The sequence below is a fragment of the Camelus dromedarius genome, chromosome 5 (genome assembly GCF_036321535.1).
Source record: "Camelus dromedarius isolate mCamDro1 chromosome 5, mCamDro1.pat, whole genome shotgun sequence".
NCBI classification, from domain to species: domain Eukaryota; kingdom Metazoa; phylum Chordata; class Mammalia; order Artiodactyla; family Camelidae; genus Camelus; species Camelus dromedarius.
In genome coordinates this window covers 80,797,902-80,804,205 of record NC_087440.1, presented here as the reverse complement: position 1 = coordinate 80,804,205, position 6,304 = coordinate 80,797,902, and positions in this window count along the sequence as shown.

Sequence of the window (6,304 nt, the reverse complement as noted above, 5' to 3'; positions counted from 1 at the left end):
AATCTACCTATCATGTGGCATTTGTATACAGGGAATCCTGGTATGAATATTTAAAATGTAGAATAAAGGTACCGGTTTTTAAAATGCAATATACACTACAACCTTACATCCCTGCCTGCTACTCTGATCCTCCACAAGGAAGCTTACATACGTCTATGACAGGAAAGCAGTGAGTAAGAAAGTGTCTTTAGTTTGGCTAGAGTGCTGCTCTTTTTTAAGAAACTAAGTTCTGGAGGCTCTGACACCACCATCCAAACTCCCTACCAAGGTCTAAAGATGCTACAGGTCCCAGCTCTTGGCTACTTCTCTGACTGTCTCTCACTTCCTCTGACTTGCTCATTCCACTCAAGCGACACTGGCCTCTTTGCTAGTCCTTGACTGAGCTTACTTAGCAGGGCAATTTTGTGCTTGCTGTTTGCTGACAGCTACACTCTTGCCCCAGATAACCACCTATTTTACTCTGCCACTTCATAAAGCTCCCCACTGAAACGTCACTTTTTTAAAGAGGTCCTCCCTGCAAACCATTCCCACCTCATTTCCGTGCCACATTTTTCTCCACAGTACCTGCGACTACTTGATATATTTCATATGTATGCATGTACGTATTTACCATCTATCTCTACCCTTATCCACTCTTCCCCAGAACACAAGCACCAAGTATAGACATTTTGCTGCATCCCCAGCGCCTAGAAGAGTGTTTGGTGCATAATTATGTGCTCAAAAAAAATTTGCTAAATAAATGGCTTTCTTTCCTATAATATTATACTTAATAATACAAATTCCAGGATCACCATTTGAGTTTAAAGATCCAACTATTAATTAGCATCTTGACTGAGACTTTATAGTGTAGTGGATTATGTAATTGAACATAATACCTATACTTTCTCATCAAACCAAACAGAAAACTCATCTCAAGAAACTCTGCATCTTTAGTCCATCCTCTTTTCAATGCCTGGCCTTGGCCCTCTCTTTGTTCTCAGAATCAGTAACAGAGTGCTACCCTTATGGTAGTCATTACTAGAGAGATTTAGGAGAGAAATGACAAAGAGGGAGGGAATCCAGAAGAATCCTCTGCCTGGCAGACTGCCTACTCTCATTTCTATCCTGACCACACATCCCTGAACCCCCACTGGCACCTGAGAAGAGGCGGTGTGGTTAGAGTTAACATTTCACGGCATGGTGGAACATATTTTTGTCTTCTTATGAAAATCTCATACTTACACTTACTGGCATTCCCCTTCCCTCCCTCATATTCTGAAAAATTTTCCACTTTACTCTAGAAGTTCCAAAGTTTTAAGCATTTATAGGGCTTTGAATTCCATTACACATAACTCCTTTTCCTTACGATACTGTAGCAAATTGGATTATTGTCCCCAGTTATTCATTCATCCCTTCCTTACAAGAAGAGTAAACATCTGCCCCCATTGCCATGTGACTTTTGTGTCCCCAGAGACAATGGAGTCGGCCATGTGCCTTGCTCTGGTCAATGGGTTATGAGCAGAAAAAATAAACTCTATGTCCTACCAGAATCTTTAAGAACCTTTGCATGGTTGGCTTTTGCTCTTTCCCTCTGCTTCTTCAGCCTGAGTTCTAGGATGAGAAGACAGATGGAGCTAAGGACAACCAAGCCACAGCACTGCAGATGACCCACAACTGCCAACATGCAATGTGAACAGGAAAGGAATGTGATCCTAAGATCCTGAGATGTCTGGGTCATTTGTTATTGAGCAAAGCTAATGAACACTTATACATTCATACTCATTTTTTTCTCCCATTATTAAAATTCTAACATCAATTTATACAAAATTAGCAAGATATAGCTAACTCCCATGTGAAGCACACTACTAAATTTTACTAAAGGCCATATAAAAAGAAACATGAATAAATATGTTCCTACATAGAAAGATCATACAGTAATAAGTTTCTGTTCTCTTCAAATTACCCTATAAATTCAGTGTATTTTCAACAACTAGAATAGTTGAATCTGACAATCATCAGAAAGAAGAGCCTTCCCCCCAAAATTGAGAAGAATGATAATAAGGGCAGATTTGCCTTACAAGACATCAAAAACCTACACTAAAGCCATAGTAATCAAAACAAGGTGGTACTGGAACAGGTTCACAAATAGACCAATGGAACAGAATAGAGAAGCCAGAAATGGCTGCAGACATGTGACAGTTTAACATATGACGAACATGGTATTTCAAAACAGTAAGGAAAAGATAGCCTTTCCAACAGATTGTGTAGGGGATAGTTAGCTTTCCGTTTGGGGAAAAGAATGAGTCAACTCACCAGTATACAAAAATAAAGATCTCCTGGTTAAAACAAATGACAAAAGTAAAAGAAGAAAAGTTAGGAAGCTTTTATTTATTCACTTATTTTTAAAAATCTTGAGCAGGAGAAGGCTTTACCAAAGAGGCACAAAGACCCAAAATCCATCATTGAAAAGACTGACTTACTTGACTGCATAACACATTTTAAACTCCTGTAAAGCAAATCAAGAAAAAAGTTTTAAAAAATTGTAAAACCCATGACAGATAAAATATAACCATATGAGGAGTTGATCCACATCCTTATTAATCAGAGAAAGAGAAATTAAAACAGCACATTTTTCATTTAGCAGATTAGGAAAAGTCAGAAAGGTAAAAATTGTATTGGCAAGAATATGGAGAAAAAGCTCCTTTCGTCCACCATAGGATTATTGGGAATTCCGACAACCTTTTAAGAAAATAATCTAAAGTTTAAAATACAAAAACCCTTTGATCTCACTTTTGGAAATTTAGCTTTCCATTTAGGGGGGAAAGTATGCTTTTAGTATTTCTTTCATTTTTATATTGAAAATCTATACATTACTTTTCTAATGTAAAATAAAAATGTTAATATAACTCTTTTCACCTCCACCCCATATGCACCCTCATTCTTTTCAATAGCTTTGCACACTCCAGTAGTGTCCTCCTTTCTCCCTTACAAGTTATCCACTTACCAAATTTTAGACCCAGCTTAAATTACTTCTACTCTCTCAGTTTTACTTATTCCTGCAGAGTACACTTGTGGGCCTACCTTATACTGTATTTATTTTTTATACCCCAAATTTAACATGGTTTTTGTTTTAGCACTTTTTAAAAACTATGTTAGTGTTTCCCCCTAACTACTATAGACACCTGCTGAATACACCTAGACCTGAGGTTCTCAACTTTGGTTGCCCATTAGAATTACCTGGGTGGCTTTCAAAAAATTCAAATGCTTAAGCCTCACTCAAATCCAATTAAGTCTGAATCTCTGAAACTGAATCCATGGCATTAGGAATTTCTGAAAGTTCCCTAAGTGATTCTAAGGTGTAGTCAGGGTTGGCAACCACGACACTAGATGTTCAATAAAAAATTATTTGTTGACTGCCCTCTTCCACTTTGCCAAATCCACTGGCCAATCATAAGCTGATCTTTCAGCAGAATTTGACCCTCTTGACTATGCTTTCATCCTTAAACCCTCTTCTTCTGGGATTCTACTTCCTCACTGGCTATTTCTGTGTCCTTCACTGTTTTTTCAATCATTCAGGCCTAAAAGCCAGAGAACGTCAGCATTCAGTTTGTTGATCTCATTTCTGTACCAGTATTTATCCCCAGATCCAGTCTCCTGGCTTTAAATATCATCTGTTTGTTGGTTATGTTTTCCCCCCAGACATTTCCCCTGTACTCCAGACTTATATGTAAGAACTAATGAACATCTACACTTGAGAAAAACAGGCATCTCAAGCTTGATACATCCAGAATGAACCTTTGATTTCTTCCCTGCGGTACTCAATCTGTTCTTTCTGATGTCTTTCCAGTTTCAGAAAATGGCACACCTACCCTTCCAGTTGTCCATGCTGAAAACTTTACATATATATTTGTCCCCTCTTTCTCTAACACATCCATCCAAATTCATCAGCAAATCTTGTTGGTTCTACCTCCAAAATAGATCTAGAATCCAACTCTACCCCAACCATGTTGCCCCAACAAGTACTGGCTATCTCACTCAGATTGAAAGCCAGAATTCTTACACTAGCTCATAAGGCCCTACACAGTCTATTTGCTCATGCACCCATCTCTCTGACCTTATCTAATGCCACTTTACATTGGCATATGGTACCCAAGACTATGCGATTCCTTGAATTGATCAAACTTGGTCCCATCTCAGGTTATGTGTACTTACTGTTTCCTCTACCAAGAATGCTCTTTCCCCAGATGTCCACATGAGTATCTTCCTCCTTTCCCTCATGCCTCACATCAAATGTTACCTTAGTAGAGTTGTCATCCCTGACCACCAGGACTAGCTACCTAATTTACAGGACTCAGTGCAAAATGAAAATTCAGGACCCCTTGTTATCAAGAGTTTCAAGACAGCAGCAATGGAACATCAAACCAAGCATGGGACTCTTCTAAGCACGGGGACCATTGCAACCATACAACTCACATATCCCTGAAGCTAGCCTCACTGACAATGTCACATAAAGAAGCACTTCATGCCCCCATTCCTTATCTCATTATTCTCCTGTATTTTCCTTCAGAGAGACGTATATTTATGTGTTTATTATCGTTTTTTCCGCCCTAGGATGTAAGCCCCGTGAAGTCATGGATTTTGTCTGTTTTACTCTCTATAATGACCCCAGGATTTAGAACAGAGCCTGATACATGATAAACACTCAATATACATTTTTTGAACGAATGAATATTCAGTCAAAATACATGTTTGTAGGTTTTGAAAGAAAAGCATGTAGGTCTAAATTTAGAAAGAAAAATAAGATTAGAAGTATGAGTTATTTAAGAATGGAAATGACTAGTCATTAAATTTCTTGCTTTCTAGGAAAAGGTTCAAACGTAACATGTATTTTATTTTACTGTCACTTTACTAATTGTACATTAAGCCACTGACATGAAAGGAAGACAACTAGTTTTACTAGTGTTTAAATCATTTTATGTTTCTATTACATACAATAAGACACTCTCAATGACTATGCTGTTTCAACCTCTTTTATGACATATCTAAACAATATTTCACAAGATAAGAAGCAATAACTATTAGAAAAATTAAGGATTGTTCAAAAATTGCATCAGATAGTGTCAGTGATTCAACAGTATACTTCCTAAACTTTTCTTAAAGGTGCATTTTGTTCAAAGATACAAACCCCTCAATTTATAATTATGTAGTTGAAAATCATCCTGTGTTCCCTTCCCACTATGGTAGGCTATTTTTTTAAAGTGATTTCTGACATTTTTTTCTGAAATCTAAACTTAACCCATTGCATTTTTAATGTTTGTTATCTCTATTCCAGAAGGTAAATCCCATGATCATATATAACCAATTCAGACTTTCATTCTATGGCACAGATTTCCACCTAGGTGTATTACCAGTCCCTGTATGTGATGTTGCTTAGAAAAAAATCTTTACTCTTCATCTCTGATAAATAATAACAACACTATAACAGCAATAAGTATTATATAATTCTTTTTGTGATGCTGTCCTGCTTTTTCATCTGCAAGTTCACTGGAACCCAAGTCAAGTTCATGTAAAGCCTAACAAATTAGGAGCAACGAATGCCTCTGAATTATTTTAATTCAATTGTTTATTCTGTTTAATGCCTGTTTTGATAAGGATTGTCTTTACATTTTTTTACTGAGGTATAATTAAAGTATAACATTATATTTGTTTCAGATTAGATATTTGTATTATGTTGTGGAATAATCACCACAAGTCTAGTTACCATCTGTGACAATACAAAGTTAACTTTTAGGATTTACTCTCTTGGCAACTTTCAAGTATGCTCTACAATATTATTGACTATAGTCACCATGCTGTACATTACATCTCCATGACTTATTTATTCTATAACCAGAAATTTGTTCCTCTTGATCCCCTTCACCCATCTTGTCTTCTCCCCACCCCCACTTCCTCTGGCAACCATGATTCTTTTCTCTGTATCTATGATTTTTGTTTTGTGTTATTTGTTCCTTTGCTTTGTTTTTGAGATTCTACATATAAGTGAAATCATGTGGTATCTGTCTTTCTCTATTTGACTTATTTCATTTAGCATAATTCCCTTAAGGTTCATCCAGATTGCCACGAATGGCAAGATTTCATTCTTCTTTATGCCCAAGTAGTATTCCATAGTGTATACATCAAATTTTCTTTATCCATTCATCCATCTGTGGACACTTTGCTTGTTTCCATATCCTGGATATTGTGAATAATGCTACTATGATCATGGAGGTGCATATATCTTTTTTAATTAGTTGTGTATTTTGTTTTGTTTTCTTCAGATAAATAC